The sequence below is a fragment of the Mustela nigripes genome, chromosome 14, assembly GCF_022355385.1.
Source record: "Mustela nigripes isolate SB6536 chromosome 14, MUSNIG.SB6536, whole genome shotgun sequence".
Lineage (NCBI taxonomy): Eukaryota > Metazoa > Chordata > Mammalia > Carnivora > Mustelidae > Mustela > Mustela nigripes.
In genome coordinates this window covers 84,946,819-84,961,898 of record NC_081570.1, presented here as the reverse complement: position 1 = coordinate 84,961,898, position 15,080 = coordinate 84,946,819, and the positions used below count along the sequence as shown (strand labels likewise).

Genomic DNA, 15,080 nt, shown 5'->3' with positions numbered 1-15,080 from the left:
AGAGAGGCAGGCAGAGAGAGAGGAGGAAGCGGGCTCCCTGCCGAGCAGAGAGCCCGGTGTGGGGCTGGATCCCAGGACTCTGGGATCATGACCTGAGCTGAAGGCAGAGGCTTTAACCCACTGGGCCACCCAGGCGCCCCGGTAATGAAGCTTCTAATGAAATTATAGAGGTGCAATATTGTGTGGGATAAAGAACATTGGTTAAAGTCATGGCTTCAATATTTAGCTGTGTGTGCTCTTTCATATTATAAGGAAGGCATAAGCCTTAATTTTCTAACCTGTAAAATAAGGATAATAATGATACCCACTAAAGATTGTAGGGAAGGTGAAATAGAATTTAACAAAATATGTGACACTCAGGAAGCATTCAATAATTTATAGCTATTATTTTTTTGAACTAAATATATTTTAAGATATAATACACTGAAAATATTCAAGTTTGAGCTTCTTTCTGGAAAGACCAAGGTTTTGCTCTTTGTAGGACATTTGAAATGAGAAACTTTTGTTATTTCTATTTTAGAGAAGAAGAAAATGATGTGAAAAAACTGCCAGAAACCTGATAAGACTGTCTAAGAATTTGGTCTTTAGAAACAAGATTTCTTGCCTCTCTGTTCATTCTCTGTTTGTGTGAAAAACAAGATTTCAACCTTTTGTTTCTTCTCCCCAAAATGTTTTTTACCTTGAATTCCATACCACTAGAAGACCTGTGTAATTCATGAATTTTCTACCTAGTCTGTGATTTTAAAATGGTAAGACTGCTGCATAGTGAGGCCCCTCCCATGTTGGGGACTACAGGCACAATGGTGAAGGGTAATGGGCTCTGCAAACATGCACAAGACATGCATGGGGTGCGAAGGGGAGCTCACAGAGGTAGACATTCTTTAAATTCCTAAAAGACAGTAAGGTAGTTAGTGAACGACACACCCTGTTTCAGCTATGAGTAAAAATAAAAAGGCCTGTGTTAGACACTGAGGTTCTATATGGAGCTGGGTTTGGCTGTAGGTGATGCTAAGATAGTTTAGCATTTGATCTTTGGATAAAAATTGGCTAAGTAGAAGATTATGTCATCAAAATGAATGGAATGCTTTGTGACATTGGAGGACACGTAAAATATGCAAACTCATTCTCACAAAAGGAAATAAAGCACATTCCATCTCTCTGAGGTTACATGAACCCCAAAAAGAAACATAGATTTGAATTTAAAATTATTTTCTTTAAATTTAAGTCTTTTGTAGGCACAGGTTTTAACTTCAGAAAGAAAAAATTATCCTCTAAAACATGAGGCAGGGGCACCTGGGTTAAACCTCTGCCTTCAGCTCAGTGGGTTAAACCTCTGCCTTCAGCTCAGGTCATGATCCCAGGTCCTGGGATTGAGTCCCGAATTCCTGGGCTCTCTGCTCCATGGGGAGCCTGCTTCCCTTCCTCTCTCTCTGCCTGCCTCTCTGCCTACTTGTGATCTCTGTCTGTCAAATAAATTTAAAAAAAAATTAATAAAATCTTTAACAAAACAAAACAAAACATGAAGCAAAGCTTAATTTCTTAAATCTCTACTGTTCTCCTTAGTTTATTTAAAAGGTCCATAGGGAGTAAATCCTCAGGCATGAATATGTCCTTTAGCAGAATGTCATAGTTTCTATTAATGAGTTTCCCAGAAAGCCCACAGCATCTCAGGATATTCTTGAGAAAGCACAGTGGAGAGATGTCTCTTCAGTCTTGTCCTCTATAGGTGAATAAGAAAAAATTCAGTGAGGGGAGAACTTTTCCATTTATCTCTACATAAGAAGGTAGTGAAGGAATCAGAGAGAAAGAGGATAGGCAGCCTCAGAGAATGGAAATAAAAGGGAAGCCCTCAGAGCAAACCACTTAACAGCTTCTCTGTGGCCCCAGTGTGAAACCACATGCAGATCTATTCTCAAGCAAATGAAGTAATTTTCCACACTAGTTTTAAAAAAAAGAGCTGGGTTCATCCCTCAGACTACACTGCAGTTTTCAGGAAGGTCCAAACTGTCCATTTTGACTATCATATTGATAACATCTAGCTTAGGGTCTGGCTGATCAGAGATGAACTATAATATTTGTTAAATGCATAAATATGAGCAATCAAATTTCTCCCTCTTTATGTTACTTTTGGTATAAGAAGCTAAAGTATTTTGAATTTAAATACAAATGTGCTTCTTTTAGTTTAGGGCAGACCCTGCAATCTATTCATTTTACAATTGTTGAGCCTTATAGACCACTTTAGCAAAAACATTCCTTAGAACGTTTATCTAAACAATAACAGTCTTTATTGTAACCAATTAATCTGAAAAACATTTTAACTAATTTAAGTAGAGATAATTTCGTATTAGCATGTGTGTGAAAGGATGTAGGCCTGCTGGATCTGAATGTTCCTTGTGGGGAGCCTCACCTGCTGGGGCTGATTAGATAAGGCCAGTTGAAGCAGGATTACAAAGATTGTATTGGTCTGTTCAGGCTGCCATAACAGAATACCATAGGCAGGATGACTTAAACAAGAGAAGTGTATTTTATCACAGTTGTGCAGGCCAGAAGTCCAAGATCAGGACGTTGGCTTGGTTGGATTCCAGTGAGAGCTCTTTCTGGTTTGCGGATGGCACCTTCTTGCAATATCCTCACAGAGCAGAGCAGAGCAAGCTCTTTGGTGTCTCCTCTTACAAGGGCACTAATCTCATCATAAAGGTCCCATCCTTATGACCTCATCTGAACCTAATTACCTTGCAAAGGTTCCATCTCCAAATAGCATCACATTGGGGGTTAGGACTTCAATAAAGGCATTTTGGCAGGATGTAACTCAGTCTGTGGCATTTATGTTGAGTTGTTTGGACTTACTTTTAAGCCACTGAGCAACAGAGTAAGATCAAAGTCTATGTTTCAGGAGGATAATCCGGAGAAAGAAGGATTGAAGAATTGTTATGACTAGTGATGTGGATAGATATGAGCTATGGATAGAGGAGCTGACTATAAATAAGATGTCATAGATTTAGAATAAGGTGCTGGCAGTGGGATCCTGGAGAAAAGCAAAAAATCAAAGATTCATGAAAAATTAAGAATCAACAAGTTTGGGCAACCACCTAGATACAGGGGATGAAGGAGAGGGAGGCATTAAAGTATCTCTGAAATTTTGAGCGTGTGCAATATAAAGAACAGTGATGCTGTTGATAGATCCAGGGAACTTTTCAACTTTTGATGTGCAGAGGATGAATAGTTGAAGGAATAACCCATTTTCCCAGCTAGATGACACTTGTGTATATGCCCATCTATGTCTATATACCCATCTAAGTATCAACATGAACTCTTAGGCAGCTGAAGTCATTTTACTATGAAGCACTACCTGGAAAAAATTAAGTCATAAATTAATAAACTCAATACAACAAATATTTATTGAGCACTCTTTCTGAACAATGGAAGATCCATAGATATATAGTCCTTGCCATCTATAAGCTTATAATCTAGGAGGGGGTCATGGACTTAAATAATGTTAGTCTAAAGTAGACTGAGATATTTTATTATGGCAGAAGAAATGTCTTCTATTACAGGCAAATGTTCTAGGGGGAGGGAGGTTGATTTAGTATTTTGGAAAACTGCTAGGAGGGATTAGAGCTTGATCTGGTTTTTGAAAAATAGATGGACTCCACGGAAATGAAGAGATTATTCCAGAAAGAAGGTATCCCATGAGCAAAGATCCTGAGATAAGAAAATGCAGAAGGGCAAGGTTGAGAAGAGCAGAAAATTCCAATGTAAGCATAAAAGAGGTGAAAGTATGTGGCCGAGGAAAGCATCTGTCCTAAAGATCATGTGGGGCAGTATTATTTCCAAGGGAGGAAAAAAAAATGGTTCTTATTTTTTTAAGATTTATTTATTTATTTGAGAGAGAGAGAGAGAGAGAGCGCACACACATGTGGGGGAGGGGCAGAAGGCGAGGGAGAAAGAATCTTAAGCAGACTCTGCACAGAGCATGGAGCCCAACATAGAGCTTGATTTCATGACCTTGAGATCATAACCTGAGCTGAAGTCAAGAGTCTAACACTAAACAGACTGTTCCACCCAGTTGCCCTAGCTCTTACTTTTTAACGTACAAAGTACAGATACACATATAATAAATAATCAGGCATACAGTATATCTGTGGTATTAAATTGTGTGTGGTGATTAGAAAAAGATTATCCAAGAAGGCTCCCTAAGTTGAGAAACACTGCTGTGGATAGATTTTTGGCAAAACAGTGAATGAAGCTCCCAGAAGAGAGTAACTTGCCTTACCTGAGTTCTGGTTCTGATCCATTTGATGGGGACAGGACATTGAATTAAGGTGAATGTAGATAATTTGGGTAAAGTTACTCTACAAACTCAAATTGGTTAATGTGATTTTGGAAACTATAAGCGAGGTAAATTATGCAAAAGTTGTTTTTTCCCTGACTCATGGAAAGAATGACTTCCAAAGTAATTTTACCCTTCTCCTGGATTTCAGTGACTTGGCATTATAAAGCACATGAATTGCAGGATGCTTTCAGAGCCCATTACAGTTATTAAATAATGAACATTCTTCAGTCTCACCAATTCCATTAAGAGTGACATCATCACTTTCCGAACTCAAAGACGTAGACCTGCCCTTTGTCACATTGCAGACCAGTTTGGTGGTAGGTCTAAGATTGAAAGTTATTATATTTATCCTAGGAGATGCTGTCAGTCTATTCTAATCATTTTATTAGCAAGTATTTATGAAAACATAAAATGCATAATTATTATATGTGCCAGGCCCCCCGGGGGCAAAAGGCTTAGAAGATGAGAAGCCACATTTACTGGTCAAATAGAGAGTTGGAGAAACAATATAGAAACTCATGAGAATTTATGTTAGAATCAATTCATGTAGATATCTGATGACCCAACTTTGGTAAATAAATAAATAAATAAATAAATAAACCCTTTAGCCTTTTTATAATGTGTGTCTTCTTTGGAATAATAATAATACGTGTCCAGTACTAAACGTCACAAAACTAATCAGGAGTCACATGGAAATAAGGAGGAAAGATGATAAAGACAATTTACCTGAACCTTAGAAAGCCAGAATTTGCTCTAATTCAGGAGGAAAACAAAAAAGAATTAATAGTGGTTGCAATAGGAATGTGTGATAGATTACATTGCTATTGTTCAGTATCCACTTCCCCACCTTACTGAAGATTGGCTTGGCCAGGTGACTTGCTTTGGTTTGTGAAGATGAATGGAAGTGATATGTGTCACACTCAGGTAGAAGCTTTGAGAGAAATTCATATTTCGTCAAACTGTTTCTTTGCTGTAATGTCCACAGTGTTCTAATGTCACAGTGTTCACAATGTCCACAGACATTGACTACTCCTTCACTACTCCTAGTCCCACAGTGAGAAGTGGTTCAGAGCTGTGGTCAGTGCATTATAACATGAACCAGGAGTGAGAAATGGAACTCTGCTTCTGTAAGCTAATGCAATTTTGTTGGTGACTATGGCATAGCTCTGCCTAATCTGACTGCTACTGAAAGCTAGGATAGTAAGATATCAATGAGTAAATGCAAATTCTCATGGGGCTGATTAGCGAGAAGTTGGAGAATCCTTCCCTCTAGAGAAAACCAGTGGCTGGAACTCAATAGGAGAGTCAATGATTATGGTTTGAATGGTCCTTCTGTAGGTAGGACAGTGTATTCACTACTGGTTTTGTTTTATGTGCCTGTTTGTGCATGTATCTATTTCAGTTAGGAGAGAGAGGAATAAAATTAATTATTTTATGGGGGGAAATAAGTAATAAAAACTGCTTATTACTGAATTATTTTTTAACCACCCATTGCAATACAAGTTACCTCCTCTCAGAAAGTAGGCGATTTCAGGGATAAAAAGCCTAACAATTTGCTTGCCTGTGACCTTGAGGTAGAGTGTTTCTATCATTCACTCATAGTATCCTCCAGTCCTATAAATCAATATTTCCATTTGAACATGTATCATATTTCTTTTCTGTCTTTGAGCTTGTATTATTTGAATGTGACTGTTACCACCACACTAGCATGTATTCAATGTTATTGATTTGTGAGAAAGAACCCATCCAAGTGAAATGATGGTGGTTAATAGCTAATATTTTAAAAGTACTTTCTCTTGTAAGATTTTCCCGTGTATTATCTCTTTTAAATCCTTAAAATGACTCTATGCTGTAGGTACTATCATTACCCTGATTTATCTGTATAGGAAACTGAGGCACAGAAAGGATAAAGTTATACAGTTGTGCAGAGAGTGGCAGAGGATGGATTTAAGAACCTGGAAAGTTGGAATTAGGAGCCAGGAAGCTATTTTCAGTTTGTTGCTAATGAGTGGTGCAAATTCAAGCAATTTTATATCTCTGGGTCTCAGTTTTTTATGTTTCCAATTAAAAAGGTTGACTAGGGGAGCCTCCTGGCAATAAAACTATAAATTTCTGCACCATCGAATAACTACATTTAAATCACCTCATGCATTATGAGCAAGAGCTGTGGCATTAGAAAGGCTACAGGTTTTGGTGTGGCCAAGCTGTGAGGTCTGGGAACCTACCCTCATGTGTAAATTGTTGGCAATATCTATCTCAGAGATTTGTGGTCACATCTAAATGAAATACAAAATGAGAGATTTGGGGGTTCTCTGCTAATTGTAAAGAATGGTATAAATAAAAAATTATCACTGTGTAAAAGACTTATTCATCCATTCTTTTATTGAGCCACCCATTCATTCATCCACCTAGCCATTCATCCATTAAATATTTATTAAATGACATTCACAAGGGTGAAGAGTAGGGTTCCTTTCCTGTACAGAGCTCACAGTATAAGCTGGAGACAGAAGAAGGACTATATCATCAAAGGTCTTGGATACCATGTTAGAGAGGTCAGATTTTATCCCATAGGAGGTGGGAATCCAGGGAAAATTTTTAAGGAGAAGGAGGAGACTAAAACTATACTAAAACTATAATTTGTTTAGCAGCGTTGTGGAGGATGGAGTGGAGGGAATGAGACAAGAGACAAAATTGTTGGCAGTGGGGTAATCTCTCTCCTAGTTGCCATCTCAGACCTTAGGCCATGAGTAGTCCTGAAACTGCAGCAATGGGAGACCCCCGGGTCTGCATGGGTACTAGGGTGCGAAGAGAAAGGGATGGTTGGGTCATGAGCCCATCAGTTATGTGGCAAGCCTCACTCAGAGACAGCCTAAGTTGTCTTGTTCCTGGGGATCCACACACATTCTACCCTTTCCACTGTCCTACACTAAGCTGGTACCCAGCGAAGCCCTGGAGAAACTAGGAATATAATATGTGGGTGTACAAACTTGATCTTACTTTGGTCACTACATTCAGTCTGGCTTCTCTTTAAACCAATCCCCAGGAGAAGTAACATAGATCAAACTTATAGAAAAATTGTCATACTTGTGTTATGCCTTTGTTCTGTTCTTTGTTTTCTGGTAGAAGTATCAGAAGGTGAGAAAAAGAGGTCTAGATAAGCCAAAAATTCTTTAATTAATTCCTAATCCCCCCTTCCATTGACAATAACCAATAAAGACAGATATTTAAGATATAATATTTATAGATCTTTCCATATGTATAAATATATATGCATACATCTTTCCACATATATAACTTGAAATTAATACTGGCTCTCAAAGTTTCTAATAATAAATACAGAATATCATAGAATATTGAAAAGGTGCCAATTCTGGAGCCAGTAGTCTGGTTTCAAATCCTGGCTCAACTTCGTGTGGGCTGTGTGACCCTGGATAAGTTGTCTACCTTCTCGATGCTTCTCCTCCTTCAACTACAAAATGGAGAAAATTATGTTTCTACCAGTTAAAAGTGTTTTGAAGGCCTCTATAAATATAAATATAAAATAAATACATTTATATAAATATAAATATAAAGGGCTCAGAACAGAGTCTGATCCAAAGTAAGAGCCTAATTAATGTTAATTTTTATTAATTTTATTAGCCATGATTACTATTCACGCTGCTAAGGTGGCAAGTGTTCCTCCTCCTGGGCCTTTCTAAAGACAGAAGTATCGAATTTAAATGTAAAGCAAGCAAGGAATTTGTTCTTACTAAGCACTGAGGCAAATATAGCCAGAGAACAGTGAGACAGACACTTAAAACTAAGAGGTAAGTCCAGTTCCTTTTACAATCACCTTGTTAATTACAGCTTCCGCATCTCAGACATTCGCAAACCCTCTTCTTGAGCAGAACTGATTTTGGCCTCGTCTGTTGCCTGTTCCCCGCTCTCTCCCAGGCCCTATGCCTGACCCCAGCTGACCTATAGATGTGCCAGCACAGAGCTTTTGCTTTCCAAGTGTTGGAATTTCTGGATGCTCACCATAGGCTAAAAGCCATATGCAGGACATATCTGAGTGGTCTAAAATAGAGCTGTGTTTGAGTTGGCGCCAATTCTTCTTGCAGGTTCTTATTAATCTACTTGCAGGTACTTTCAAACTAACTTCTTAGTAGAAGAGCAATCTCAGTATCATCACACTCTAACTTTACTCTAGATTGCTAAGTCTTTGAACTTAGGGTCTGGTTTTTATTAAAACCATGAATTGCTATACGGATTAAGTAGGGATTCCCTCTACTTCATATAATATAAAAAAGTGAAGCAATGGAAGACACTGCTTGGTAAATTTGATTTTTCCAAAGTTAAAAAATTACCACAGAAAAGAAATGATGATTGTGCAGTGGGTGGAGGTATAAGCTAATGCTATGGTGGTTATCCTTTTGCAACATATAAATGTATCTAACCATCGGTATTGTAGGCCTTAAGTGAAACTTACACAGTTCTATGTGTCAATTATACACTGATAAGGTTGGAGAAAAAAGAACTTAAAAAAACCCTTGCAATGTCAAAAATCACAAGCAATATTAAAGTGTAAATGACAAATTTGGAAAACCTTAGGAGTTATGACCACTGAGAAATGAATTTCCTTAAGGTACAAATAATGCCAACAAATCAATAAGGAAAATACTGGAAATGGAGCAAGCATAAGAGACTTGTGGCAGAAATAATTAAAATCAATAAACACGATAAATTTTCAACTTCACTAGTGATCATATAAACATGAAATAATAAAAGGATTCTCTTTTTTGTCTGTGAAATTGGTAACGATTAATGATTAAAATAGGTAATTAGGACAAAGCTAACATAAAAATTGTCTCTTGTGTTGTCTAAATAGTACAATACTGCAGGAACAGAAGCTGACAATATGTTAGGGCTAACCGAAGGCCTGAGAAGAATCCATACCCTTGATCCAGTGATTTCAGTTCTCAAAATCTTCTGCACAGAATTAGGGATTCATAAAAAGATTTTTGTACAAAGATGTTTAATATAGTTTTGGTTACGATTCGAAATAAACCTAGTAACATCATCAACTACAAAGGAGCAGAACAAAACAAAAACAAAAGAACCTGAAAATGAGGATTTTTGATGAGTTGGAAGGTGGAGAATGATTCCACAAATTATGTTTCACTCATATGGCAGCATTATTACCCACCCTATATTTTTAAAGTTTTTATTTAAATTCAAGCTAGTGTAGACTTAATTTCAGGTGTGCAATTTAGTAATTCAAAACTTCCATACATCACCCAGTGCTCATCACAAGTGCCCTCCTTAACCCCACCCCCTGTTTCACGCATCCAAGTGTTGGAATTTCTGGATGCTCACCATAGGCTAAAAGCCATATGCAGGACATATCTGAGTGGTCTTTCTAAAGACCCCTGTTTCACGCATCCCCCCATCCTCCTCCCCTCTGGTAACCATCAGTTTGTTCTCTAGAGTTAACAGTGTTTCCTGGTTTGCCTCTCTCTTTTTCTCTCTCTCTTTTTTCTTTTAACTTCTTGGCTCTTTTGCTTTATTTATTAAATTCCACATATGAGTGAAGTCACATGGTATTTGTGTTTCTCTTTCTTTCTACCTGGGCAAAAATATGGAAACTTCACAAATCCCTGTGTCATCCTTATGCAGGGGTCATGTTCATCTCTCTATTGTTCCAGTTTTAGTATATGTACTGCCAAAGTGAGCACTACCCACCGTATTTTTTTTTAATAGAGACTTTTTTTTTTTTTTTAAGATTTATTTATTTATTTGGGAGAGAGAGAAAAAGAAAGCCCATGTTGAGAGGGAAGGGAAGACGGAGTGGGAGAGAGAAAATCTCAAGCAGACTCCCTGTTGAGCGCAGACCCCCACTTGGGGCTTGATCTTATGACCCTGAGATCATGACCTGAGCTGAAATCAAGAGTCTGATGCTTAATGGATTGAGCCACCCAGGAGCCCCAATCATATTTTTAGTGTATCCATTATTAGCCTATTTGGAAATAATTTTTAATAATAAGAAAATACATATATATACATATATGCATGCATATTACACATATTACATATCATAGACATATCAAGCTGTTATTAACCACATTTGGAAAGAAATTTTACTAACCTAGAGATATATACATACATATCTCATAATATACAAGTATGTATTATCGTACAAATAAGTATTTCATTGTGATGTAATTATGTATTATCATACAAGTAAGTAAGTAAGTATCATATAAGTAAGCGTGATAATACATAATTACATCACAATAAAATACTGTCTACATTTAAAAAAGTAAACCTACCCATATACACAAATGCGTATATGTCTAGTGTAGAAAAAGACTGGAAGGAAATAAATGAAAACCTTAACTGCATGTTATTCCTGTTTGATAGAAATGATGGGGCTAAAAGAAAAAATAATGTGAACAGACCTATTACAGAGATGTGATTTAGGCAGCATTTTTGCATACTTTTCAACTTGAGCCTCACTATAATCCTGTGGGTAAGTGCAGGAAGGTATTATTTTCCCCTTTCATAGAGAAAGGTGCTGAGGCTTAGGGAGGTGCTTGGTTTAATCAAGGTCAAAAGGCAGAGCTGAAATTTGAACATGGGTCATTTGATGTCATATCTGGAGCCACTTTCATTTCACTAAACTAAATTGACCCTTTAAGATCATGTGGCTAGAAAATCTATAGCCAAAGGGAGGCCAGGAAATGGTGAAAACCTATAGTTAGTTATAATTCTTGAAAGTTTCACAGCTGCTAATACATAGGAAAGGTCGATTGAGATTCTAAGTAGTAAATGCAAATGAAAGTTTCTGGAGTGTTAACGGAAATTATTGATTATTCACAATATCTTTGCACACTGGCTAAATTGAAGATCCTTTTTCATGAGTCATCCCTGAGACTTTTGAGGGAAGGTAGATGGGTATTATCTTGGTCAACACAAAAGGAGACAGACTCAGAGAAGGGAAGAATGCACCACACACACACACACACACACACACACACACACATACAGTAAATAAAAGCAAGGTAAATTTCATATTCTCAGCTTCTGCGTGATGAAGTGTGATCATATTCTTACCCCCTAAACAGGGTAGTCTTGTTCATAGGTGAGCATGAGCAAATGTACTGCTCCCTGAGATGCATACCTTTCTACTTTAGCTTTTTCCCCTTCGCATTCCATTTTGTGTTCTCAAATAAAAACTTGAACATTCTTAGCCAAGAATTCTGGAATTTAAAAAAAAATGAGCATTAGAATAACTGTATGCTTATCATAAAGCCACAGCATTTAACCTTTACTCCTCCTTCGTTTGAAAAAAAACAAAAAAACTATGCTATGGCTGGTACAGGAAGTCCCTGTGGGGTATCTCCTGGGTGCCAATTATTTTTATCTTGTTTTATCATGTTTTTATTTCATTTCATCAGTAAGTACTCATTTGTATAAGTTGTTCCTTCCTCTTAGAGAATTATCCATTTCATTCAAATTCTAAGTCTTCCCTCAGTTTTCTGTTTGTCTGGCTAGAGTGCTTTGCCTTCTGAATTTTCTAAATATTTTTCTTAATCCATCAAATCACTTTGCCTAGATAGACCTAGTGTTCATTATTCCTAAAATATATTATTATTGATTCTATATTATTTTATATTCTATATTATTGATTCTACCTTTGTCTTATGGCGTAATGAAAAGCATTCTCCACAAAGAAGACACTAGTAACTATTAATAGTTGATTTGGAAATATTATGACTCATACCTATTTAGAATAGTACCTAATATCAGTATATTTTGGCAAATATTCTTTTTTTTTTTTAAAGATTTTATTTATTTATTTGACAGAGAGAGATCACAAGTAGGCGGAGAGGCAGGCAGAGAGAGAGAGAGGAGGAAGCAGGCTCCCTGCTGAGCAGAGAGCCCGATGCGGGACTCGATCCCAGGACCCTGAGATCATGACCTGAGCTGAAGGCAGCGGCTTAACCCACTGAGCCACCCAGGCACCCAATTTTGGCAAATATTCTTACCATTACAAAAAGGAATGCTTTGTTAGTTCTTTTTTTTTTTTTTTTTTTTTAAAGTTATGATAGGTCTTATCAACTTAGAAATTATAACCTAATGCCCCAGAAGGAAGTATGTTCATCTCTGGTTACATCTTCCCTGGCCCTCTCAATCTCATATCATCTCATTTAATCCCCTGTATTTGGACTCTTGACAATTAAGAACAAATTATTCATGTGGTTAGAGTGCTGTATATAAAAATATGGTAGACGATAAAAGGGCAACAAAAACATACTCGGGACTATAAAGTAAGATTCGTAGTTAAGCTTTATTTATTTATTTATTTGTTTATTTGTCAGGGATAGAGGGAGAGAGAGCGAGCGAGCACAGGCAGACAGAGAAGCAGGCAGAAGCAGGCAGAGGCAGAGGGAGAAGCAGGCTCCCTGCCGAGCAAGGAGCCCGATGTGGGACTCGATCCCAGGACGCTGGGATCATGACCTGAGCTGAAGGCAGCCACTTAACCAACTGAGCCACCCAGGCATCCCAGGTTAAGCATTTTGAACAGTTCTGGGACTTCCCTAGGTTTACAGTATACTTAGGGAAGGGAACTAAACGTACTCATCTAAACTTAAATAGCAATATAAACCAAACAATAATCAAAGGAGTATAAAACATGTCAAAATATGTTCTGGAGGGGAGCTTAGTTTCGATTGGGAGAAATTGCTTTCTTGTGGAGTCACCAAGGAAATCTGGATAGAGAGTTGGTAAGAATGACTGCAACACAGTGAGTAATAGCATCAACTTTAGATCAAGACAGGCTTGGGTTTGAATTCTGACATGGTGATCTTGAGCAAGTGATTTTACTTCTCTGAATGCTGGTTGTTTTCTGTTAAAGGGGCTGAATAAAACTTACTTTGTAGATGTGTTGGAAAAATGCAACAAAACAAAGTATGTAAAGCATGCAGCTTAGTTCCTGCTGCACAGGAAGTGCTGAACAAAAGCAGCTGTGATTAACGGAATTGGAGCTTGAATGATAGGTTGTAATTCCGTGGTGGGGGTTGGGATTGAGGAAATCGGAGAGACAGGACAGAAAAATAAAGGCAGAAGACCTTGCCGGTGAGGCAAAGGCATAAACCAGGATGAGGAGGCCTAAATATGCAGATAGGTTTAAGAAGAATATGAAGGGACCATACTGAAGGTTTTTTTTGGGGGGGCCACGGGTGTCACACCATTTATCTTGAACAGAGGCAATGTGTTTCAGATCACAAATCATTTGACCTTAACAGACGGCTTGGCACCTTCCTTTTGGATGCTGAGATGCTGGTTTTTGGCAAAGCAAATATCCTATATTTATTTATTATTATTATTATTATTTTGCTTCATAGCACCGTGGAGCATCTTACACATTACATCGTTCTATTATGACACATCTGTGAGGTAGGAAGAGCTCTGGGTAAAAATCCCTGACATGAACTGAAAGGTCCACAGCAGGTGATTGTGCTGTGGAGATGGGCCTGGCTCCAAATTTCCTTCTTCCCAGAGCCTCCCTGAAAAAGCCCATGTGGCCAATCATGACATTTCTCATTCCACATCTGCTCGAGGTGGTGGGGGTGGGGGGATGGGAGAGAGGAAGGAAGGGTCCTGAGCACTGTCAGGACTCGAGCAAGAGGCTTCCAAGTCTTCAGCAAATGGGTCGTGCAAACAGTTTTGCTCTACATACAGGGAATATGGATCTGTAATTATGAAAACACTTGCACGTAATTTCCACAATAGCAAGGTGTCAACAAGCAGGTGCTTCCTTGTGTTTGCAAAAAGGCTCATCCCACTTCTAAAATGTTTATTTTTAAGATATCTTTCATGTTTGACTTGTGCGTTTCTTTGCAGATGATCACAGTTGTTTCTCCTTTTCCTCTGGTGAATGATGAGGGCAGTGGAGATGGCAAACATCTTATGAAGCCAGGTAAACTTTGGAGGACGTTTGTATTCACCAAAGCCATAAAGCTGAGGCAGAAATGGCCTCCCTGGATTTTCCTCATTGTTTTGGGAGCAGTGAAAGGAGAACACGGGCTGAAGGAAATGCTCTCATGCAGAATTACAGAGGTGAGGACTTGCCTGGCAAGGATGCTCAGGGACCATCTAACTGATGTTTTATTTTTACAGAAGAGAGCTGAAGCCTGGAGAATTCAAGTCAGTGATTCTCAACCTTGACTGCGATTGACATCACTTGCAGAGATTTAAAAACAATTTTTTTCTGGGCTCCATCTCTAGAGTCTCTAATGGAGTTGGTTTGGGGTGTGGTTAGAACACCTAGAGTTTTAAAACTTCCCCAGGGGATCTTCCATTCAACCCCAGACTGAAAGCCATTTGTTTTTGTTCCATGAAATGTACAGTACCACATGCACTAATGAACAGTCATGCTCTCAATAGCAAATGTCAATATGGGCAGCCAAGGTATGTCAGTAGGAGCCCAGACTGCTAAATCTGGTGATGTCCTCAAGCCTCCAAACTTTATTCTGCAGTCTTTTGTTCATCTTTCTGTTGGCCTTTCTTTCACAGCCATGTCATGTGAATTCTTTCTTTCTTTCTTTCTTTCTTTTTTTTGCATTTTTTTGATGTTTTAAAATGTTTTCTTTTTTTAATTTTAAATTTTTTTAAATTTCTTTTCAGTGTTCCAGAATTCACTGCTTATGCACCGCACCCAGTGCTCCATGCAATACATGCCCTCCATAATACCTACCACCAGGCT

At 38.1% G+C, this 15,080-nt stretch overlaps 1 long non-coding RNA gene and 1 other non-coding gene across 3 annotated transcripts in view; one reads left to right on the top strand and one right to left on the bottom strand.

Moving 5' to 3' along the window:
* LOC132002216 (uncharacterized) overlaps positions 1-15,080 on the top strand; it is a 32,409-nt gene that overhangs the window by 1,181 nt on the left and 16,148 nt on the right. Inside the window, exon 3 of one of the 2 annotated variants that reach the window (XR_009399775.1) lies at positions 14,219-14,434. This is a non-coding gene — a long non-coding RNA (uncharacterized LOC132002216). Of the gene's footprint in view, positions 1-520; positions 1,463-14,218; positions 14,435-15,080 lie in introns of those variants that run through there. The other variant, XR_009399776.1, reaches the window with a different exon arrangement.
* Positions 9,945-10,047, bottom strand: LOC132002318 (U6 spliceosomal RNA). Its single transcript, XR_009399818.1, has one exon. It is a non-coding gene; the product is annotated as a U6 spliceosomal RNA (small nuclear RNA).